Consider the following 27,167-nt stretch of genomic DNA (forward strand, 5'->3'; position numbering starts at 1 on the left):
ACAACAGACCAAGCAAGGAAATATATATGCTACACTCATGATGGCACAAATTGCAGCATACCAAGGACCTCACCAATACTTGGGCTTCCCACCAGTCAAACAAGAACGACCATGGACAAGCCAAGAAAGATCACAGACAGCAAACAACAATCAGATAAATGACAGAATAAATTACCGGAACCAACAGAGACAAAATTACAACCAAGGTCAACAAACACCGACATCGAATGGAGTGGAAACAAGATGGAATCTGCCCTCACTGATACCATTCCAAAACAATCAAACAGACAATGATAATACAATGAATAATGATAATCAGACCGACAGACAAAACAGAGAACCATGCAAATGCTGCCAAGGTGATCATAACTACCGACAATGCCCAAAGAACCCTTGTTTCTTCTGTTACCAACCAGGTCATTATGCAGCATCCTGCCCAAAAAGAGAATCTTTATTCCCAAAAACAGGACCAAGAATAAGACAGACACATTGCCAAGTTTGTAAAAACATAGGCTCGCCTTTTGACTTTTGCAAATTTTGCCAACATATTCGTTCTGAGTTGTTGGGAAACGCGCTAGGTGGGGAGCAGACGAGCCCACTGCTTCCCCCCGATTCCCAATAATGGGCCAACATTACCATATAGAGGAAATAACCATGAAAATGGCCTCCCATATAGAAATTGATACGGACTCAGAAGAAAATACTCGCCCAATATGGGAAATATCATCAGATGACGATAGAGGGATAAACAACCAGACATCAGAGGAGGATGAAAACTGCACCGACAGACATACCACTCCAATAAATGGGCAAGAATTATCCTGGATTGATGAGGAACCACTCAATAAGTTACTGAAACGCCTCAAGGATCAAGAGACGTTACTCTTTGACATGGATGGGGAAATACAAAACAGCGAACAGTCAGTGGAAAACCTAACATTTCCACCAGCTGAAAAAGTAATAGTAATGAACGACATTGACCATCAGATTCCAACAATAACAGACCAAATAATTGAACTCCCAGACAAAATAGATACTGTTACACCTGAAGAAAAACCTGAAGGAATGCCTAAAGGAATAATAAAAACCGTGAAATTCCTAGACAAGGAAGAGATAATACAAACAATAGACGAAGAATCTACAATACCCTCACAATTAGACCTACCAACAGCTAAGGAACCTGATAAAAGACAACAGAAAGCTTTAGATGAGACTAAAGACAAAAGCAAGACAGCGATATTGACCGCACCTCCACAGTCGATAGGAGGGTTAAGCTCAGACAGTAGGTGTTTCATATCAATTATTATTGGTAATATAGCATATGACGCCCTAGTTGACTCAGGAGCAGAACTCTCACTAGTAGGACCGGAAATAACAGACAGATTCAAAGAAAGACTAACGCCTAGTTCCACTACAATCCAAGGAATCACGGGAAAAACCGAGAAAACCATAGGCGAACTTCCCCTACAGATTGATTTCGATGGACATACACAGAAATTTAGATTTAAGGCAATGAAAAACCTACCTGGACCGCCAATTATCTTAGGCCTAGATTTCCTGACACAGTGGAACATGCTTATACTCTTCCGAGAAAGAAAATGGAGAGTACATAATAGTAAATGGCATCACCTACAACCTAGACAACCGACACAACGAGAAGCTTTCTACGCAGAATGCGCGGGCCTCACAGAAATTACACCTGACCAAACTAAACGAATCAAAGAAATAACGGACCGTTTAATACCACCTATGACTGACAAACTAGGAAGAACACCGATAGTAAAGCACATAATAGATGTAGGTAATAGCCAACCAATAAGACAAGGTCTACGACGAATGTCACCCGCAATACAAAAAATAGTACGAACTGAAATAAGGAAAATGTACGAAATGGGCATTATCCGACCGTCCAAAAGTGCATGGCGTAGTGCCCCAGTAATGATAAGGAAACCTGACGGTTCCTGGAGATTCTGCATTGACTTTCGCGACTTGAATAAGGTTACAAGGAAAGACGCATATCCACTGCCTAACATGGATTCAATATTAGACAAATTACGACACGCCAAATATATTAGCAAAATTGACCTTAAACAGGCCTACTTCCAAGTAGCCCTAGATGAAAACAGCTGCGAATATACAGCTTTTGCAAGCCCAGGTGAAGGATTATGGGAGTTCATAGTTATGCCATTCGGACTCGTCAATGCCCCAGCGACCTTTCAACGATTAGCTGACGCATTATTTGGATCTGACTGGGAACGTCAAGTATTTCCATACCTTGATGACATTATTATAGCAACCGAGACCTTCGATGAACATACCAAATATTTAGAATTAGTACTACGCCGAATTAATGAAGCTGGACTGCAGATAAACGAGAAGAAATGTGAATTCGGCTGCACTCGTCTCAATTACTTAGGCTTTTTATTAGACCAAGAAGGATTGCGACCTGATCCAGACCGAACAAAGACAGTACTTGAGTTTCCAAGACCCAAAACAGTAAAGCAATTACGTAGCTTTCTAGGGATGGTCGAATGGTACTCTAGATTTATAAAAAATTGCTCAGGAATAAAAATACCGCTACAAAAGTTATTAAAGAAACATCAAGTATTTAATTGGGAAACTGACCAACAAGAAGCGTTTGACAAGCTAAAAAGAGCATTAACGGAAGCCCCAGTATTAGCAAGACCAGACTTTGCACGACCATTTACGGTTCAAACAGGTGCAAGTGATTTTGCGATTGGAGCTGTGCTGACTCAAAACTTTGATGACGGCGAACACCCAATAGCATATATTAGCCGAACGCTGACTGGACCAGAACGAAATTACTCTGTGACTGAAAAGGAATTGCTGTCAATTATGTATGCCATCAAGAAATTGAGACCTTACCTTGAGGGGTATGATTATACAGTTATTACCGACCATTCAGCTCTAGTATATCTGTTTAATATAAAAGAACCGAAAGGTAGACTAGGAAGATGGATATGTGACCTTATGCAAGAACGAGTGACCTTTAAACATCGTAAAGGCACAATGCATAAAGTACCAGACGCCCTATCACGAATTAATGAAGAAGATAATAAAATCTCAGCCTTTACAACAGTGCAAGATAATTGGTATTTAAAAAGGCGTAAAGAGATAAAAGATAAGCCGGAAAAATATCCTGACTGGAAAATTGAAGATAATATGATATATTACAGTAGACCAGACCCAATTATGGACCCGGTAACTAATGGAGAAACAGAATGGAAACTAGTGGTACCTGACGAATATAGGATGGAAATATTGAGGAATGCACACTGCCTACCAGTAGCGGGACACCTAGGAATAGAGAAAACATATATGAGGATCGCTACGGAATATTACTGGCGAGGAATGTATACGGACACCTATAACTTTGTCACAAAGTGCCCATTATGTCAGAAATTTAAAACCAATCAACAAGGTCCACAAGGTCTCATGGGACGACGTAAAGTAGACCGACCATGGGTCATAGTAGCAGCCGACACCATGGAATTCCCACGGAGCAAGACACAGAATAAATACCTATTAGTTTTCCAAGATCTCTTCACACGTTGGATAGAAATGAAACCGGTACGCTCCGCAGATGGAAAAACCGTTGCAAAAGCACTAGAAGAGTTGATAATATTCAGATGGGAAACACCTGATTACTTATTGACCGACAACGGGAAAGAATATGTTAATAAGCACTTAGACAGCATGTTAAATGAATATGGGATTAAACACAACACGACAGTCCCGTACCATCCACAGGCCAATCCAGTCGAGAGAAGTAATAGGACAATAAAAACAATGATAGCGACGTACGTAGAAAATGACCATCGAAATTGGGATAAACATATCAACGAACTCAGACACGCCATAAATACAGCAATACAATCTACCACGAAAGCATCCCCAGCATTTCTAAATATGGTAGACAACCAAGATTGATAAAAAGCTTACGAAGGAAGATAGAATCAAATGAAATAGAACCGACACTGACACCAAATGAATGGACGGAAAGGCTTAAAAGATTAAAAGACCTATATGAACTAGTTGAAAGGAACCTAGAGATAAAGCATGAGAAAATGGCTGACCGATTCAATACTGGAAGAAAGTTGACCGAATATAAAACCGGAGACCTAGTATTCATCAAAACACATCACCTATCGAATGCAGCGAATAAGTTTTCGACCAAATTAAGCGAAAAATATGAAGGACCGTTTAAGTTGCAACAAAAGCTCTCGGACACAGTATTTACTATCGAAACGATGACAAAGCGGAAAGTTGGCAAAGTACACGTGGAACAGCTGAAACCGTTTAAAAGCGCTGACAACAACAACTACGACATTAAACCCTGCCAAGAAAACAAGCAAACAGAAAAATGCAAAACAGACAATAAGATATTGAATAAGAAGATTGAAACTGACCATAGAGACTAAAAGAAGCCAACCTTAACCTTGACAGGATAACTTTTATCCTAATAACCTAGCAACAATTAACGACCACAATACCCACTAAAACCGTATTAGACCGCATGTGTATCTCCAAGGTGATGGTTGTGTTGTCTGACAAGCCTGGACAGGCAAGCCTCTCCAGGCATAAAGGGGAGGTAAAGCCGGTGGCTATGACCCCCAGGAAAGATTCCAGTGACTGCATGCACTGTGCTGTCCCGACTCATGACCTATGACCTGGTACTAAATTTATTTTCTTTCAGAAAATGGCACTGAGTATTCTAATCGCCAAGAAGAAGGGTCTGAGCATGGTGGTGAAGATCCCGCTGACCGCAATCCCCAGGACCATCACGGGGACCAGGGCGCGGGAGATCAAGCCAGCTTAGACCCGGGAGACTGACGGCGGAGAGGAGAGCCTTCGCCTGCAGGCACTCGCCACCATGCCGGGATACCAGGAGGGAGTGGGAGCTCAGGCCATCGAGCCCACCACAACCCACTCGACAGAAGACCCGTCGGCCTGGTATATCCAGGATATGGTAGACGAGATAGAGCGGGAGAAGGCTCGCCTGGAGGTCACGGAGGCGGAGGACCAGCGACCGCCGCGCCCCCTCCCGGTGGGACAAGAGCGGGAGCGCCTCCTCCGCTGGGCCCTCACGTTCCAGACCCGTGTTCCTGAAGCGGACTGGCGACGGGAGGAGCGTCAGCGGATGGAGGTTGTTCGGGCCATCCGCGAGGAGGCCGGTGCGGCGGTTGAAGAGGAGGACGGCGGAGCAGTCGAGACCCTATCTGAGCATGGGACCTCCAAGTCCCATTGCTCGGATACCTCTAAGGGTTCCCGGCTGTCATTGGATGGACAGGCGGAAAAAGAACTGGCGGACTACCTGGGCGGCAATGCGGAGTCGGTACCAGATGGGAAGGGGGAAGTCACCAACCCCCAACCTACTGGACCATCGACTCCGCCCCCAACACTCCGTCGCCCAGGAGTGGTACCATCACCACTCTCCACCGCCACCGCCTGGACCACCATCGCTGAGAACACCACCACCTCAGCCACCGCCGGGACCACCATCACCTCAGCCTCCGTCCGGAACACCACTACCTCAGCCGCCACCTGGACACCGACCACCCTGACCATGACCACCAGCGCCCGGAACACCACCACCTCAGCCACCGCCTGGATGACCACCACTTTGACCACGACCACCACCTCACCGACCACACTGACCACCAGACCAATACCGACCACCATCGCTCTGACCACTACAACCACCATCAATGTCCGACCACTGACCGACCCCGAAAATACGGTACAGCCAGCAATATCCAGAAACCGAGGTCACCCTGGCTGGCTGCCGGTGACCTCGGCAACTCCAAGGACCGACAGAGTACCGACCAACCCAACCCACGACAGACCACGCCCAGGGTGGACCCGGTCGACAGGCCGGAGATACAGAACCTGCACTACCGGACGGCCAGCGGGAAACGCCGCAGGTACAACCCGCGGCGGCATCTTGAACTGGACGACCTGGTGGGTGCGGGTGATGAATCCGGGGAGGGGTCCGATTACGATCTACCGGGACCCCCCATCGACCGGGTTAGGCAGACCACCGCCAAAATGCCATCCTGGGGCAGCCTGCCTCGTCGAACAGGGGCAGGCTTCGGACATCTGACGGAGATTCCGACGGACCCCACAGTTGACCCACCACTCCGTGCCTGCTTCAACTGCTGGCAACTGGACCACAATTTCGGGAACTGCCCAAAGCCTAAAGATGGGCAGTTCTGCGGGAATTGTGGTCGCAGGCGTCTGGATGTGTTCAACTGCCCGATGTGTGCCAAGGCTTATGAGCGGAGGCACACACCTTCGGGCAGGAACAATCCGGTGGACCCACCAGCTATTCCACCGAGACATCCACACTGATGATGATATTCAATCTGATGACTAATGATGATATTCAATCTGAAATCGACGAAATTGAAAGTGATGATGATATTTTTACTAACCAGACAATACACTTTTTTGATCAAACAATGTTTTATGAATCAAATTTGAAAGTACGCGATGTCATTACAATGATAACAGCACTAGCACTAGATTTAAAATTATCAGATGAAGGGAAATTAAAACTAGGCAAATTTACGAAAGTTCTTGCAGGTAAAAAGTTTGATAACTTAAACCTCTCTAAACATATGATGAACAAATGCTTCTCATCACAAGATGAACACGTAACGAATAATTATTACTGCAACAACTGTTCTGCTGTAAAACTCTATTCTGTCAAAGCTAGTGAAAAAATTAGTAAAAACAAAGAAATCTTTTGTCATAACTGTAGGGTCAAAGATAAAATAACGCCAAGGTCTTCAAATTACTTTTTACGCATAGATCTAAAATACCAATTACAATTATTATTAAGTGATGCTGTTTTGTTAGATGACATCTTAAGTAACGTAAGATCACGAAATTGCACCAAAGACGTAAATGCTGGTTCTATACATAAAAGTGTAATCGCTGATTCAAGTAATTCTGATATCATATTGACCATTAATATGAATATAGATGGAGCACCACTTACTAAGAGCGGTAAAAGAGGCTTTTGGCCTGTCCAAATCATTCTAAATGATTTATCTCCGAAATTGAGATTTCGCAACGTATTACAAAGTGGTTTGCTTTTGACAGAATCGGAACCAAAAAGTAATTTATTAAATATGTATCTTTCTGAAGTGTATGTCGATCAAATGTATGAGTTGTATACTGAGGGCATAGCAATAACGTGTACTGGAAATGAAATTGTGCTTAAATTTTGTACCCATTCATGTCCTGTAGATTCTGTTTGTCGACCTATCATTCAGAATAGAATTCAATTTAATGGTTATTACGGTTGTAGTTGGTGATACCAGCTTAGGGAGTACATTACCAGTGTTCGTGGGGTACGTTATCCTGTTAATCAAACTGAGACCGAAAGAAGTAACGGTAGTCACAAACAAGACGTCGAATCAGCTACTATATCTGGAAAAGTAACTAACGGAGTAAAAGGTGATTCGGTTATGACAAAATTACCTCACTTTGATATGGTATGGTCTTTTCCATATGAGTATTTGCATGCGTTATGCCTTGGACCTGTACTACAAATTTGGAATGAGTGGAAAAATGGCGATTCGCAATTTAAATTGAGCAAGAAGGAAATAGATTTCGTAGAACAAAGGTTTTTGGAGATAACGCCCACTCAAGAAATTCATAGACTTCCCAGAAGTGGCATAATCAAAGGATCTACTAAACCAAAGGCCTCTGAACTCAAATCGTGGCTTTTATATTTTAGTTTACCGTGCTTGAAAAATGTTTTGCCAGAAGAAGCTTTAAAGCACTATAGCTTACTAGTGAATAGTGCTTTTACTGCACTAAAGCCTACACAATCTGAGATAGAACTTGATAAACTTGATGATGATCTATTACGTTTTGAAGTTGATTACGAGAAACTTTATGGCAAAGAGAAAATGACATTTAACATCCATATTCTTAGACACATGGTTAGTTCTATAAGAAAAACGGGATCTTTATGTTATAATTCGGCTTTTCCCTTTGAAAGTTATATTTATACCTTAAAAACATATGTAAATGGTCCAAATAGTATGGATCGACAAATAAGCAGAAAGCATTTACAGTATTTAATATTTAAGACAGGCAACATAGGATCTATTTCAACGTCAGATACAACGAAAATTTTTTGTTCAATTTTATTCAACCCATTCAAATTCAGCAAATCTTTTCGTCACCAAGCAGATATTGTATATTGTGGAAAAAGTGAGCTGAAAAATATAGACGGATTTGGTATATGTACGGTTTACAACAGGTGTATATATAAGAATACTGTTTATCACAGTGAAAAATATGCTAAAAGCAAGAAAACTAATGATTCTGCAATACTTTTGACTTCAGGGGAATATTGCAAAATAATAAATATTATAGAACATAATGAAAAACCTTACATGCAGGTACAGATTTTTAACATATTTTCCCATTTGCCATTCGAAGAAGTAGAACATATAAGAAAAATAGAATCTGAATGCAATAATAAAATTGTAAAACCAATGAGCGATATTGAATGTAAAGTTATATTAGTGAATGTCAGAAACGGTAGATACTTGTGTAAAATGCCCAATGATTTTGAAGTACAATAACTATTTTTTCAATAAAACTAAACCGTATATCCTATTATCTTCAATAATGTAAAATACAATAAAATGAAAATATTTTGTATATTTGTATATAATGTGTAGTATAACGAGGTTATATATGTTTGCACACGAAAAAAATTCACTTTCTTTCTCCTCATTTTTTAATGCTGTTGAATAAATACTCATTATTTTTTTATAACAAGTGATGTAAATTTATTGTAATCATTCTTATAGAAATTTCCAGTCAAGCTGATTAAATAAAAAAAGATTAACTACTACATAAGTCAATTGAATATTATTCAATAAGATTGAAACGAATTCACTTAATACCTTTTTACCGAAACATTTGAATACGACTTCAAGTAATTTGATTGATTTTTTGTTTTTTTCAACGATACAACAAACTTTTCGATTTAGTCAATTTAATCAATTAACTTTGAAAAACGTAATATGAAACTAATTAAATTAAATTAGCGTATTTGTATAACTATCATTAATTTTCTGGAAAAATTTGAAAAATATATATTGAAAAATGCTGCCAGTCAATATATATATGGGTCATTCCATGGAATTTTTAACATTCGCAAATCCGGTAGAGTCACCAATTTTTTCGGCGATTTTTTCTATGATAGTACATAGAAAATGAAGACTTTTGGCTATCTCAGAATTTTTTTTATCCCCCCCATGTATATATATATTATTTATTGAAGTTTTAAAATGCGCTGATTTTCCGCCAATTTTGAAAAATTGTAGCACCGAGCATCGTACAGGTTCCTTGGGGATTGAGATTAGCAACGTACAGGGTCTTGGGGTTTAGAGACTAGAGACGTACAGAGTACTTGGGGTTTAATTGAGACTAGCAGCGTATAGTGTTCTTGGGGTTTAAACTAGCAGCGTATAGGGTTCTTGGAGTTTCAAAATTAGCATCGTACAGGGTCTTGGTGTTTGACACTAGCAGCGTACAGAGTTCTTGGGGTTTGAAGTTTATTATTTACTCGTCCAGCGTTTTAAAGTCGCAGAGTACAGGGCATTTGGGGTTTGAAGCTTGCCGTTTACTCTCCTGGGTTTTGAGACTTGCATAGTACAGGGCATTTGGGGTTTGAAGCTTGCCGTTTACTCTCCTGGGTTTTGAGACTCGCAGAGAACAGCGCATTTGGGGTTTGAAGCTTGCCGTTTATTCTCCTGGGTTTTGAGACTTGCAGAGTACAGGGCATTTGGGGTTCGAGACTCGCAGAGTACAGGGCATTTGGGGTTTAAAGCTTGCCGTTTACTCTCCTGGGTTTTGAGACTTGCAGAGTTGACGTGAAATGACCTATATATATCAGTAACTTAGGGTTATAATGTCCTGATCGACTATTACTGGACGTTGGTTTAATCTTGAGAGAATTAATCATCAGTTAAAATTTTTGATGATGTAATTATAAATTTTCCGATATATGAAAATTTTGTCTGTAAAAAAGGGATTTCGTCATTAACGGTCACTAAGGAGGTCTTTTTTCAAATTGCAGATGAAGCAGTTTTTTATAAAATACTATAATAAAATACTTCGGAATTGATATAAAAAAATTAGAAAATAAAAAACTGAAAATTAAAAAAATTTTATTTTTTTTCTATGTATTAAGGACTGGCATACTTCATTCGGCAAAAACGAATTGAATGAGTCTTTGTCCGTTGAATTCTGTGGTAGAGAAATTTAGTTATTGAGATACACACATACTACACAGACACAAACAGGCGTTTCTTAAAAATTGATTAACAAACAAATTCTACGTTCGGATTCAAATTCTATGCAAAAAATTAATTAAAAAATGATCCCCATTTGGCCAAGAACAAAACAATGCAGATCTATGTAATTATTCGATTATATGTGATTAAATATGGTGTTTCATTGGAAAATGTTAAAAGAAATAACAAACTATTCGACTAAATGTGATCAAATATAATATTTGATTGGAAAATATTGAAAGGCATAAAAAAGTATTAAAATAAAATTTGACTAAATATGATGTTTCATTGGAAAATATTAAAAAGTATAAAAAATATTCGATTAAATGTTATTGAAACCCAGAACTAATATTTATTGTTTTATATCAATAATTATTCGATTAAATGTGATCAAATATTATATTTGATTGGAAAATACTTAAAGGAACTAAAAAGTATTAGGATAAGATGTGACTAAATATGATGTTTAATTGGAAACTATTAAAAGGAATAATAAAATATTCCATTAAATGTTATTGAAATTGAAGTACTAAGCATTTATTAAAATATATTAATAATTATTTGATTGGATGTGATTAATTAGTATAAGTGATTGGAAAATATTGAAAGGCATTAAAAAGTATTAGAATGAATGTGATTAAATAGAATAATTGATTGGAAAATATTGAAAGATGTTAAAAAAGATTAAATTAAATGTTATTAAGTTATTTTTCACTGAAAGCACTATTAAAAATGATTCAAAAATATTAAAATTAATCCTAAATTTTCGCATTAATTGTGATTAGAATTTAATTGTATTAAACATGATTCAACTTTAATTCTTGACAGGATTGGAAATCAATCATTTCATTGAAAATTAGTGAAAATGATTGAAGTTTAATCCATTTTTATAATTTTCAACAATTTATTTTTAGCAGGGAGCATGCAGAAAATTCTGATGTTGATGTTCAAGAAGAAACGACATTGTATTTTTACGATGAAAATGAAATTTATTCAGAAGCTATTGAGTACATGGAAAACGAAGAATCTGAGGATTTTCTAGAAGAATTAAACAATCCATGTGAGCAAGACAAAATTGACTTTAAATATAAAGAAGAAGAAGTAAAGTTTTGGTTGAGTGGAAAAGGTAAGCTTTATTCATTTAATACTGTAAAGCACAAATACAAACAAGTAACTAGCGAGCGACAATTACGACGATGGAAACAGCAAGTTGAAGCAGGAGGCAGTATATATGATAAATTATTCAAGATATCAGAATATGTTTTTAATAATTTTAATGAATCTATGATATCGAAGATGACTGTACGTGATATTGATTTGAAAAGATGGGCTTTACAAAAAAAAAGCTGAAATAGCTATGCCTTTGTTTAAAGCATCGAATTGGTAGATCTGGCAATTTAAAAAAAAAACATAATATAGTATCTCGAAAAATCACTAAATTTGTTACAACAGATTCATTGAAAAATATTTGAAAAATGATGAAATTGAAAATCAATGTGAAACTTTTAAAGTTGAAATTAAACAATTGCTTACAAGATACGGTGCAAGCAATGTATATAATTCTGATCAGAGCGGATTTAATTTGGAGATTCACAGTGGTAGAACATTAAATTATAGAGGACTGAAAGAAATTCAAAGCATAGCACAATCACTGTCTTCCTTAACACAGAGCTACACTATTCAACCTGTTATATCAGTAGAGGGTAATATGCTTTCACCTTTATTTTTAGTATTGAAAGAAGCAAGTGGAGACTTTGGGCCTCGAGTTAGACAGACATTATTTACACCAGAAAATGTATTAATACGAGCTTCTACATCTGGAAAGCTTTCTAAGCAACTGCTTCAGACGTGGATGCAAGAAGTATTTTTTAAAAATACTGGGAATTCATCGGTCTTACTTTTAGACTCTTAGAGTGGGCAATGTAATAATACCGTACAAGAAGTTGTACCGGAACAAGTAAGTTTAATGGTAATGACAATACCACCTGGCACTACAGGTAAAATTCAGCCTTTGGATGTTTATGGTTTTCGATTCTGGAAGAATTTTGTAAGAAAGCTATCTGATTTTATTATTTTAATGCAATACAATATCAATTTACACGAAAGAAATTTTATCATAAAAATGCAATCCTTCGTACATAATCAGTTATCTTCTCCGAGGTATCATAATACTTTTAAGTATGCATGGTTCAAAAGTGGTTATATTGATAGACCTCTAAAATTTGATAATCCTGTTGAATTTTGCTTTGCCATAAAAGAAGAACCTGTATGTACCTACGAAGATAACATTGCAATTATAATTTGTAGTTGGTGTAAAAAAAAGTTATGCTTCAATCATTTTTTTACAGAGTATCATTATTGTAAGAATTATATACTATAATTATATAAAATAATTCTCAAAAATATCAAACATATGTACGGGATAAATAGAAAGTTGTATTTTATATATTTAATATGTATATGAATGTAATTATTAAAAAAAATAAATAAATAATATTTATAATAAACAAAATATATAATAAAATGTTTTTTTATTGCCACTTTGGGACTCAAAATACAAATTTTTTCGGTAAAATTTGATATCACGTTTGAACGTGTAATTTCCCCCATAATTCGAATCTGCCATATACAACAGTAGTTTCCATTTGAAATTTTCAAGTTGAGCCAGATTTGGGCCAATTTTTGGAATTGGACCCAAAAAACTGAGTTTCCCATTTGAAAGAACGAAAAACATTACAAAAGAAACACTATAAATCTTTTCAAGTGCAAAAAACACGATTTTACACATATTTGAGGTTATGTAAGATCATAAGATAATTTTTTTCGGTCAAACTAATTAATATATCTTAAAGTATGAGTCTTTCCCTTCAAAATGAATTTAGAATTGTTCAGATATCTTTTTCTTTCACCGAGATATGATAATTTGAATTTAGCGTCTCGCCAACTTATGCACTTCAAGCGTATGTAGATAATTATAATTGGCAACCCTGTTCAATATTTTTCGATACTCTAATCGTATGCAAAGTTCGAAGAAAATCGGTGACGGACACCTCCCTGCCTTCCCTTGTGAGTGACGTAGAAAATATTTCAAACAATGGCATATATTTAAATAAATATATATGCTTATTTCTCTGTTATTTCTTCGTCTTCTTTTTTTTCTCTTTTTCTCGTCTGTTAACCCAACCCCAACAATCAATGGTGTATATATATATATATATATATATATATATATATGTATAAGAAAGGAAAATTATATTTTGTCTGTTATTTATAACTTTCTTGAATTTTTTGAATCGGCCAAATTCATTATCATTCAATTATAGTAACTTGCCAGAAGATGAAATTGAGCCAGCCAATGAGTCCGATAATGAATTTAGCCAACCAATAAGTCAGATAATCCACCAAAATCTTTGTCATAAACAATTTTCAGGAGTCACGAAAGACAACTTTCAAAAGTTCATTATGCTATGCCTCCAGGTTCATAGGGTTTATTTAATGATTACATGCTGTAACGGGGTGGATTAGCTGGTACAAATAGGGTTTATTAAAGAAAAAACTCCCACGATGCAGAGCTAACCACCGCTCAGTTTATCACGTATGAGCATACGAGTATTCTCCTTTACGTTTGATACTTTCACTCCAATGTCTCCTTTCCGACAGAGTTGAATTCACTTTAAGCCACCTGACTTGTGACACTCGATCTATCTTATGTGTGACCTAATGTTTATTCCACCTAATTCCCTAGATGAAATCGGTTTAAAAAATAACCGGTAATGGATCCGTTAAACTAAAAGGGAACAAAATAACATAATGCGGTGAATAAATTCAAGATCGTTTATGACGGAAAAAACTATAGACTTCGTATGGCCGAAAGACTTGCGCATGTGAATAAAATTTACAACTTTTCAATAATATGGGGAGATAGAGAGAGAGAGAGAGAGAGAGAGAGAGAGAGAGAGAGAGAGAGAGAGAGAAGAGAGAGAGAGAGAGAAAGAGAGAGAGAGAGAGAGTGAATTAAAAATTCTACCGCGAAAATTATTGCTCGGCGCAAACACACAAACGGTCGTGATAGACAAAATACTCTCGTAAGTATTTTGTCGCGCAGAAAAAGGGAGCTGCACCTACCCCGCGGTGCAATTACGGTGATCAGCCATAATTGTTGAACAAAATTCTTGTTGGCTAACGGATTCCTCCCTGGAAAGGTTGCGCCGGTACTCTTCCCTACCAATCGGGTGTTGCTGTGTTAATGCTGCTGTTCGCTTGCTGCTGCTATGATTGTCTCTACGATCACTCACACACGTATCGAAAAACCCAAAAAAATAATTTTTGATCGGTAAAACGACAAAAACACAATAGAAAACTATTTGGCGGTATTCTCACGAACAATAGCTGAGGCTTAACTGAAAAATTGAACTGTGGTGCGCCTCCTTCCTCTCTCGATTAGACGTTCGCTCTAGTATCGCGAGTACTACCGAATCGCGAACGTATCGATTGAACGAATTGACTACCGTTGCAATGCATTTATTGGCCGATTTTTGTCTTTGTCCTCTTATAAAAAAGTGATATAAAACTGAAGTGAAATATAACTGAATCTTAGTATCAATGCGTAATTATTGATGAATTAATAACAGCATACGGTGGGTTTTGTAAATACTAAACTTTTTATATGTATGCATATAATTTAAAATTTTTAGATAAATTTGTATCAAACGTCAAACTAATTAACAGAACAAATAAGATTTGATCGCGCAAAACGCGCGTGATGTAACTAGTATTAAAAATAATATGTGACTCTATTTCTAAAAAAACTGAATTTGGGTACAGAAGGAACTATATATGATAAAGTGAATGACAATAATCAAGTACGAATAGAAAGCAGTTTTATAAATTTAAATTAATCATCCATGTTCTTACCTCACTCTTTTTGGATAGGTGTATTTAGGACTAGATGTTTATGTTGATAAAGATGTTTGGGCAAAATGGGAATTTACTAACTTGGTTATGAAAGCCTTTGATGTATCTTTATGTACAGCAGTAACACCAGGAATAACGGCTGATAGAGTACCTTTTGAAGAAGACAAATGGTAAATACTGATAAGTACGAAACATTTTTTTAGAGATTGCAATGGGAAACTGTCCCGTTGACATAAAAGTTAATATATGAGGATCTGAGGATAATGCAGCTAAAGAATTTGGTCTCGGTTAAGCAGGAACAGCTCGGCTCGTCAGGTATTGTCGGGGCATTGTGGCTCCAATGCCAAGTCGCGGCGCAAGACTTGCACGCCTAAACGCGAGATTAAAAGGTCGAGGAGATAGGCGGGAGGATGGAATAAAGCGGACGCGTGTTAAGAAAACAAGCGTGTTATTTATTAGAATAACGGATAAATGTTAACAAAAATAATATAAAAGCGGCGAAGCAAAAAGGAGAGAAAGAGAAGCAAGAAGCTGAATAACTTCGGTTTCATAAACTTCTAAAATATTGTAAAAATGCTTTGAAAACTTTTGCAATAGTTTTTGATGTTATCTTCATGCTCTTTATCTACACCCTTGTTAGACTCTTTTATTGTCTTTTTATTGTGACATGAAAAGTCTTCTATTAAAGACTTGAGTTTCAAAACGTTCAAAGTAACTTTAGGCACATTTTCATATCTGTCAACAGTTGGAGAAATTTTATTATTTTCCCCCTGTTTGAATAATGTTTCTCTTACTTCCGTACAGATGTTGAGATCATTAACTTCCTAATAATGAAAAAATATATGTACGCTGCAACGATAGTCGATTCGATTTGGTAGTACTCGCAATGCTAGAGCGAACAATTAAGAGAGAGAGGTGGCGCGCGAGAGTTTAATTGTCAGTTAAGCCTCAGCTGTTGTGTAGGAAAACCGCCAAAATTTTCTCTCGTGTTTTGCCGTTTGCCGAAAAGTAGTTATATTGGTTTTGTACGTGCGTCAGTGACAACGAGGTGCGATAAAAAAAAACAATTGAGCCAGAAGCAGCGAGGAATTGCATGCGCAGCAACCGATCCGGTAGCAAGGAGTATCGACGCAGCCTTCTCAGGTTGAAGAAATCGTTTGCCAACAACAATTACGGCTGATCACTGCAGGGTAGGTGTACCTCCCTTTTCCGCGCGACAAAATACTTCTGAAAGTATTTTGTCATACGCGACCGGTATCGCATTCGCGCTGAGTGTTAGATTTCGCGATAGAATTTCGAATTCTCTCTCTCTCTCGCTCTCTCGCTCTCTCTCTCTCTTCCCCCCTCGCCCCCCGTATAATTGTAAATCTTATACGCGTGCACAAGTCTTTCGGCCCAATAAAGACTGTAGCTTCTTTTGTTATAAACGTCTTGATTTAATCGCCGCATTACGTTATTTCGATTCCCTATAGTTTAACGAATCCGTCACCGGTTATTTTTTAAACCGATTTCATGGACGGAATATTGAAAAGAAACATTAGTCTCCGTACTCCTAAGAGAAAGCTAGTGTCACAAGTCAGGTGGCTTAAAGTGAGTTCAACTCTGTTGGAAAGGAGACATTGGAGTGAAAGTATCAAACGTAAAGCCGAATACTCGTATGCTCATACGTGATGAACGGAGCGGTGGTTAGCTATGCATTGTTGGAGAGTGTTCTTTAATAAACCCATCGATTATACCCATTTTATCCACCCCATTACAACGCACCTATAAATATAATATATACATATATGCAAATTTACGTAATGGTATATTAAGTTCAATTATACTATACTCTTCTATTTTTTTAAAAATCATTTTTCTTATCACGTTCATTATCGTCACATTTACGGAATACAAGCTGTCGTCTGCGATTTGTATTTGAAACATGAGATTGAGTAGTATTTTTCATACGGCTGTTTATACTAATATATTCAGAACATCTGCAAAATCAAGATCATACTTTTCTTCATGCACATGTGATTTTGGCGAGACTTGAAATTTCGCTGGGAATATCTGTTTTTGTGGCGTATTTTGTTGCACAGGAGCTCCTGGAAAACATTAAGCAAATGGTTGTAGGCTTAAAGCTATCCTTCATCAATGAGTCTTAATTAAAAAAATTTTTAAGTAACAATAATTTTAATACGACAAAAAAAATTATATATAATTTATTTTAATCTCTTATAGTTGTTGGTTGTACTTCTAAATAATTCAAAAAGTGAATTAGCTGTAATCATTGACGTAGCTATATTTCGGCATGTCGCTATTAATACAAGAAAGGTGTCAATCAAAAAATGAAAGGGCAAAAACAAATATTTACAATCAATTACAAAAACTTCCTATTTTTTTTTCACTTTTTTTATTTCCTTTTTTTGACTTACTTTTTGCTTGTGGCATTGATATCTCTTGTCTGGAAATATAATTCCCTCTGTCATGTTGCTGGACTCATTGAAAATATTCGTCTCATCCAATGATACTTATAACATACTATATACGTGGTCTGTCCGGAAAGTATCGGGCCTACCTTTATATTTTCGTGCTAGCGTTATTCTTTATCATCTGGTGGGTGGCATCCTTCAAAGTAATCCCCAGTTGATTGAATAACACTTTTCCATCAATGTTTTCACTTTTCAAAACAGTCCTGGAACTTACTTTTAGGGATAGCCTTAAGTACACTCATCGCATTGTTTTCAACCGTTGTTTTGTCATCGAATCGGTGTCCTTTGAGTGGTTTTTTTATTTTTGGAAACAGTCAAAAGTCACAAGGAGCTATGTCGGGACTGTATGGAGGTTGTCGAAGCAATGCGATATTGTGTTTGCTCAAAAACTGCTGCACAAGATTGGATGAATGCGCAGGCGCATTATCGTGATGGAGAAGCCAGTCACCACTTTTCCAAAAGTGCGGCCGTTTTCTTCTTACTGCATCACGCAAACGTTTCAAAATTTGAACGTAGTATTCTTTATTGATTGTCTGACCTGTTGGTGCATATTCGTGATGTACAACACCTTCACAGTCGAAAAAAACAATCAACATTGCTCCGACTTTGACGTGCTTTTTTTGGTCTTGGTGACTCAGAATGTTTCCACTGTGAAGATTGTTGTTTTGTTTCAGGGTCATAACCATAAACCCATGATTCATCACCTGTAATAACTTTTCTAAGTACATTATCATCATTATTGACCATTTCCGGATTGTCCAGAGCGATTTCTAAGCGAATGTTCTTCTGCTCTGCTGTGAGCAATTTTGGGATGAATTTCGCACACCCGCGTTTCATTCCTAAATTTACAGTTAAAATTTCTGAAATGAGAGTTTTTGGTATCCCAAGGTCTTCTTCTAGTTCTCGCACAGTCATACGACGATCTTGTTCGATTGTAAGTCGCACCCGCTCAATATTATCTGCGGTTTTCGTCGTCGAAGATCGGCCGGAACGAAAATCACTATCGACAGAAGTGCGGCCATCCTTGAACCGTGTATACCACTCTTTTATTCGTGTTTTGCTCATACACTCGCTTCCGAAGGCCTTTTGCATCATTTCAATAGTTTCCGACCTCATTTTTCCGAGTTGAAAGCAAAATTTGATTTAAATTCGTTGATCTTTTTTTTTCAGTCATTTTTGACAATATCAAAATCGGACGAACGCGAAAAAGGCAATGTAAACAAAGACGTGCTGCGCATGAACTATATGTCCGGCAGGTGTCAGTAAGTAACCAATAGATTCGTGAGGCTTTACTGTTGACGTTTCTGTCCCGTAGAGGTCGCTCCAACACTATGGCGCGAAGATATATATGTAGGCTCGATACTTTCCGGATAGACCTGATATATACAATTTATTTTGCAGCAAGAATATCTTCCTTGGTCTTTCTTTTTCAATTTCTTCAAAATTGTCATACCTTTAAACGCTGATTTCTTACTGCATGTATTTTAGACACATCCATGAACTTTATATTATTAATAAGGATGAAGAGAAAAATCTCAAAAGTGATTTTGAAGCAAAAGGAACTTCTCGATAACATACACCAAGCATAAATATTCTCTCTCCGATACCACGTAATTGCGCTCTGCATTGTTGAGGATGCGGCTGGCGAACTTAGTTATCCAATCTCCTCTATTAACTAACTATGCGAGAACTGCAGCGCTGCCCGTATTACTAATGTCTGTATGGAATGAATTCTTCGTTAGGATCCAAGGACCTCGTTAGCGCTGAGGTTATGAGGGCTTTAATTCTCATGAAGGCCTCTTGTTACTTCCGGCTCCATACATACGGTACTCCTTTCCGGGAGAGTTTAATAAAGGACCCAATGAGTGTATCGAAGTCCTCAATGAAACGCCGATACCATGATACCATGTTCATGAAACTACGCAGCTTCCGAACATTTTTAGGGGAAGAATAGTCGACGATCGGCGTTCCTTCTAGGATTCAGGCCTGATACCTTCTCGGTTGAGCAAGACGCCTGGAAATCTCGTTTCCGATTTACAGAAGACGTTTTTCTCGGCGTTGACGCTCAAACTGATTCTTAATACACATTCAGGTGCTTCTTATACTCCTCAAACGTAATTGACATGATAATGATATCATCCAGGTATGCCAAAGCAAAAGGGCGTATCCAGCCCGATTACCGAGTATATCAGACGCTGGCAGGTGACTTCCGCGTATGAATCTTTCCGGACAGATCTCGTATTGTTATTATGAACAGGTGTTTTTAATTTCAAATAAAAATATTTGTACTCTAGGAATGAGTTGATTTTACTAAAACAATTAATTGTGCAAGAATGCTCACTTTTGGTGATTGAAATATGAGGTTTTCTGTTGAAACATCTGATACCAATTGTTTTATCTTATTAAATTTGTAAATGATACATTTACATGACTCAAGTTCATTATGTAAATCTGATATTTTTACTTTTATTATTTTATTATTTATTACTTTCTTCGCGTATACTTTTATTATCTTCTTGCAACATTTTAATTAAAATATCTTTACTCAGCATCTGCCAGGCGGATGCAAGAAACTACGTACGGCTTTCAGTGCCAAGTCAATTAAAAATCCAAGAGAGATTTAAAATATTTACATAAAAATACAAATAACTCAGAACAATTGAATATACGAGGCTGGTCCGATAAGTACTTAGTCTCACCGCCCGATGACGCCACTCTCGCAAAAGAAATATTCTATCACGTAGTACAACCTTCTCGATGGTTACTGTCAAGATTTCAGCCGGATCGGAGTTGCAATTTATTTTTGAGAGCGTGTGAAAGCAAGTGTGTCCGTTGATTTTTGAAAAATGGAAAAAGAGCAGTATCGGTGGGTGATTCGATTCTTGTTTTTGGAAGGGAAATCGCGCAGCGAAATCAAAAAGCGCTTGGATGCTGTGTACGGTGACTCTTTTCCTTCGCTGGCGACCATCAAAAATTAGTTTAACGAGTTTCAACGTGGTCGCACGTCGATTTTTGAAAAGCCACGTCCAGGTGCTCCGAAAATGGCTACCACGGAGGATAACGTGACAAAAATTCACGATCTCGTATTGGCAGATCGACGATTGAAGGTGCGCGAGATAGCTAAGATCGTAGGCATCTCAAAAGACCGCGCGGGTCATGTCCTGCATGAAATTTTGGGGATGAGAAAGCTGTCGGCGCGATGGGTGCCGCGTTTGCTCACTCCGGACAACAAGCGCAACTGTGAGGCAACTTCAGAGCAATGTCTGACGCTGTTTAAGCGCAATCCGAAGGAGTTTCTGCGTCGTTTCGTGACAGTCGACGAAACATGGATCCACTGGTATACACCAGAGACCAAGGAACAGTCCAAACAGTGGACTTTACCCGGCGAAAGTGCTCCGAAGAAGGCGAAGACTGCCCCATCGGCCCGAAAGGTGATGGCCACCGTTTTCTGGGATTTACAAGGTATGATCAACATCGACTACCTGGAGAGGGGTAAAATGGTCACAGGGCTGTACTATGCCGAATTATTGGGCCTATTCGACGTCGAATTGCAGAAAAAACGGCCCCATTTGGCGAAGAAAAAAGTGCTCTTCCACCATGACAACGCACCAGCTCACACCTCCGCCGTCGCCATGGCCAAATTGGTCGAATTAGGCTACGAACTGCTGCCCCATCCACCGTATTCTCCAGATTTAGTCCCGTGCGACTTCTTTTTGTTTCCAAACTTGAAAAAGTCACTCGTCGGGCAGAAATGTGAGTCGAATGAGGAGGTAATCGCTGCCACGGAAGCCTACTTTTCAGACCTCGAGGAAACGTATTTTTCAGACGGGTTAAAGAAGTTGGAGCATCGCTGGGCCAAGTGTATCGAACTAAAAGGAGACTATGTTGAAAAATAAAACGCCACTTTTCCAAAATTTTCGTTTTTCTTTTGTAGGCTAAGTACTTATCGGACCACCCTCGTAAAGTATTATTAATGCTGACAAAACTCCAATACGTACTTGTCGGTGTGGCCCGGCCTTACAATTGACGTTCTATCCTGGTTTGTCCCACGCGTATATGTTGACAGGAGCCTAAGATCATCGCGTATACATCGTGAAGCGTTATCACGCCGATAATAGTTGGGGGCCATAAAAATGCAATTTATCTTTGGTTGGGCTCCATTAATTCCCAAAATACAACAAAGAATGAACTGTGTGTATCATGAAACGATTGAAATAACTCCTATGGAAGCACACCTCCATATAAAACCAGAGAGATTTTGGCATCAATGGATACCTGATACCAAAACGAATGAACCAACGAATCATAATCAAATAGATGATATAAAGAAAAAAATCCACTCAAAACTTATAAAACGTGCAAATAACATCAATAAAAATATCCGTCATTATCAATATAAAGTTAATGACAATGTATTATTGCGGAGTCAGAACATAAGTAATAAAGAAGAAGTAATCAAAAAGTTCTTAAACTTATATGAAGGCCCCTATATAATTAAAGCTATAATTGGCTTAGACACATACTTATTGAGATACAAGAATGGTAAGGATAGAGGCGTATTTCATACTTTTCTACTAAAGCCGTACCAAGTTTAGCCACTAGGGGATACATTTTCTCTCCAAGCAAATTTGCATATTGATCTGATATATGTGAATATTGGAGAAGGTGAGCTAGCAATTTTGGAAGATGATGGGAAAGAGTCAAAGTACTCAGACTAACACGTCTGACTTAAGACATCACATCCCATTCCCATCAGCCAAAACTTTTGTCTACTATCACTAAATATGGTGCCTTGGTCGCTGTGCAAAAGCACACAGACACCATCCAAGCCTTCTTGGATGGCAAAGGCAGAAACAAAAAAACAAGCCACGATTACCTTCCTACCTTCAATTGTGTCACGTTCTGCTGCTCCGGCGCCCTCCACACCCTTACCTACGACCTCAAGGAAGCGCAGGATCCAAAAAAAAAATCAAGAAGCTGGCTGCAAGGATCACCAGGACGGAAGAAAGAATCGAGGGGATAAAGAAGAAAATGTTTTCAACCAGAGCGATCTCCAACTCCTGGAAAATTTCTATTGTAAATAAATAAATAAATAAAAGAGAAACCAACAAACAAACGAGAAATAATAAAAAGTTCATAGAGTACTGAATCATGAGACTTCTTTCTCATAGATCATTCAGTCTCAAGAGAGGGCTATGTAACGGTCCTATTTATGAGCTAGTTGATTATGTTACTGAATTACTGCAACCCGTCAAACGCATGTATCTGTTTACTCAAATCAGCACATTAAACGGCGCCACCTCACCGATTATTCGATTGTATTAGGACAAGAGTCTAATTTCATAACCAAAATAAGGAGCGTGACGTCACAAAGTAATAGATATAGATATAATGATTTTTGTTATTTAAGAAAAATATGTTAATGAGATGTAATTTTGATATAACAAAGTATTTCTTATATAGATTTTAGTACGTACATTTAGAAAATAGTCATACGAATTGCGTTTAATTATTAAATAATAAGGAATTTTAATATGCTAAGTTAATTTATTTATTACACTAAAAATACGAATTATTAGAAAAATGTAAATAGTCCATATGCAAAATGAATAATCAAAGAAAATGAGTAAGAATTGGTTTCATTAATAACAGCTTAATAATAACTGTTATTGATAAATAAACAATTAATAATTTATTTAAACAATAAGTTGTATATCGAACGAAAGTGTTAATTTTATACTTAAGAATGACAGCTTTATAATTTAGAAATCTTAGATAATTAATCTAATAATGGCGTTATAAAATTATAGAAAAAACCGTTACAAATATGAAAATTTGTTATAATTCAAATGTTATTAACCAATTTGAATATTTCTTTTTAGAAAATACTTCTACAATTAATAAACTATAAAGTTATGTAAAAATTTAATAATTTTCTATTGTAAATATTGTAATATTACATTAATTAACTTTAATAGTTAATAACTTTTGACAACACTATTTGCGATAATTGTAAATTACGCTAAATAAACGAATAACGAATTCTGTAAAGTTCACATGTGTTGAAAGCTCATTATTAATGTTTATTTATTTGTAAATTAAGAAAACTCATTTCTCAAATTTCGCGAATATTTCTCGAATATTAGAAAACTTCTCGAAGAAAACGCTCCTGCGAAAATAGGCGGGAAAATCTGTGTACAAATACGCCCACTATTGCCCAGGCTAGCATTCACTTCTAGCCTTGCAAAGTGAGCGCATGAGTCTGAATAAACTTGGCTAATACCTAAGTTTTTCCTCTCATTGTAATTGACTGAGCAAGACTTTTCCTTTCCTATAATTCGAGCTCAACTTATAGAACATCTCGCGCTATAAGAAACTTGGGCCGAATTATATCCTCTACAAGGAAGACTTTAGCTCTGCTTATGGGACAATTCGCACCATAAGAAACTAGAGCATAGTCTGACTTTCCTGGAAACCTAATTCATATTCGTATATATATTTGATTTTTCAATTTATTAGTATTAGCTTATATTTGAATTATCTATTTATTTTATTGACAAGTAGAGTAGATTTATTAGAAATGAATTCTTACTCATTAGCGCAACTAGATACGAGAATACGAATTATTTATAAGTGATACGAACATCATAGTACAGATTAAAGGTAATTCAAGGAGAGAGAAGAATAAAAGGCCTACAAATACGGTATAGGTTTAGGTTAGGTAATGAAAAGAGAGGAAGCAAGTATTGGGAAAAGTAGGAAAATAAGAGATGCAGAATGTGTATGAAAGAGGAAGAAAATTGGAAGCACATAGTAGAAAAATGTGAAAAAAGCAAAAAGGATGGGGAAGAATGGGAAAAAATAATAATAGGAAGCAAGGAAAAGATAGTGTGGATGATGGAGCTAAAATGGAAAAGATGAAGAAACGAAGAGGAGAAAGAAAAAGAAAAACAAGAAGATAAATTATAAGATACTAAAGAAAATAAGTAAGGTTGAGGAAAGGAAAGGCAGAGGGAGCAATAGGAAATGAGAAAAAGGTGCCAAAGCCCTAATAAGGAGAAAGGCAGATGAAATGATTAACAAGAAAGAGAGCAAAAGCAAAGTAAAAGCAAAGGTGAAAAGGCAAAAGAAAGTAACAAAGAAATAAGACGAAAAGAAAATAAGCAAGAAAGAGAAAAACAAGAGCGGAAAAGGCAGATCTAGGAGAGAGAGAGGAAGAGAAGATTAATCATCATAAAAATGGGAAGAAAAGCTGAACAGACAGAAACAGAAGAGAGGGACGCAAGAGTTGCAGACACACCTACATATGTACACATACACACAAAACACACACACACCCATACACACATACACACACAACACATACATTAACAATTACACAAACTAGACACGAGACACAATTGAATGTAAGAATTGAAAACCAAATGTAACATATAAGTTGTAAATAAATAAACTAACTGTATGTTTCAATGTATAAAAAGGTTGATAAGTATAGCTGAACGTAAGATCCTTGAATGATAAACATTAACAAATGGAAAGGAATTTCGTTTGGTTCAAGTACATTCTTGATTCAAAATCGTTTTAAGTTTTATAAATTAAAGAAGCACATAATTGATATTGAACAATTCGTTGAAGTTTCAGAAACTGAAATAGAAAAAGATAACGAAAAACTTTCAGAAGACAGTGATTTTCTAGTAACATGAGTTATACATATTATATATAATTTTTCTTTAGATATATTTTGTTTTATGAATTATATCAATTTTATAGATTGTTGTGGAAAATCCTGATTTTTATATAGAGAGAAAATAAATTTTTCTGCATTTCACTGCACTTTGTACATCACTTTTTAAAAATTGAATTGTTACGAATATTAAAAGTTATATTTCGATAAATGATTTGCAACGGTAGTTAATTCGATAAATCGATCCGTTCGCGATTCGTGCACTCGCGATGTTAGTTCGAACGACTAAGAGAGAGAGAGAGAGAGGGCGCGCTAGGGTATGAATATTCAATTAAGCCTCAGCTGCTTTCACGAGAATACCGCCAATTTGTTTTGCACTGTGTTTCGCCGTTTTTCTAATAGTTTTCCTGGGACTGTATACGTTCGTGAGTGCATTAATCGAGTAGTAGAAGCAGCATTACAGCAGCAGCAAGCAGCAGCATTATAGCAGCAGCAAGCAGCAGCAGATTTTTTTATTGAGGCAGCGCAGCTGATTAGTGGAGTATCTTTAAACTTTGCTTTAACAATTACGGCTGATCACCGTAATTGCACCGCAGGGTAGGTGCACCTTTCTTTATTATCGCACGACAAAATACCTTCGAAAGTATTTTGTCAATCGCGATCGTATTTTTTTTATTCGCGCCGAGAGTTAGATTTCGCGGCAATTTTCGAATTCTCTCTCTCTCTCTCTCTCTCTCTCTCTCTCTCTCTCTCACCGAATTATAATCTATAATTGTGAATCCTATTCGTCTTTCGGCCCATAAAAGACTTGTAGTTTTTATTGATTAAACTTTGTTAATTTTATTCGCCGTTTACGTCATTTCGTTTCCTATTAACTTAATAGATCTATAAAGGCTCAAGTCTTAATCCGATTTCATCTAAGGGATTAGGCGGATTAGTAGGCATTAAATCAGTCATACTGAAGATAGATCGAGTGTCACAAGTCAAGTGACTTAAGGTGAGTTCAACTCTGTCGGAAAGGATACACTGAAACGAAATCATCGAACGTAAAGGCGAATACACGTATAGCTATACGTGCTTAACGGAGCGGCGGTTAGCTCTGCATCGTAGGAGTTTGTGCGTTAATAAATTTCTCATTTTTGCTAGTTTACCATCCCGTTACAGATTCCTTATTCTTCTAAAATTTCTGTAGTCAACAATATCGAAATAAGTGTAAGTATAAGGGCTTTGTAGGTTTTTTTCAGCGTTAGAAAAATGTTCAACAATTTTTGGGATAGTCGTTGATGTAGGTGCGGAAATAATCGACACAAGTATAAGTATTTATTTTAGTTTTATTTATGAACAAAAGTCACGTCCTTTTCTTTTAAGCGAAGTCACGAGGCTAATAGCTCGGATGCCGGAACTCGAATGAATAGGAGCAGCGCAGCAGCTCTCTCCCCCCACTCTCACACGCGCAGGCATAGGCCGTGCGCGTCTTAATAGAATATATAAGCTGTGTATGATCGACATTTCAACAACAATTTTTTATGCCAGATTTTGATTTGTAGTAGCAAATTGTATAAAATACTGTACATTCATTCTGAAACGGTTAAAACTGGTAAAAGTAGAAAAATATTGTAAAAATTTGGTTGCATCAAATTTTTAAGATCATTTGAAGGTCATATAATAGAACTATCGTCTCTATAGTATGTTTTTCGGATTGTACATCAGTCTCGACTTCATTTGCTTCGCCGCTCATATTTTTGG

This window comes from Phymastichus coffea, unplaced genomic scaffold (genome assembly GCF_024137745.1).
Source record: "Phymastichus coffea isolate CEN01 unplaced genomic scaffold, Cenicafe_Pcof_1.1 PCOF00003, whole genome shotgun sequence".
Lineage (NCBI taxonomy): Eukaryota > Metazoa > Arthropoda > Insecta > Hymenoptera > Eulophidae > Phymastichus > Phymastichus coffea.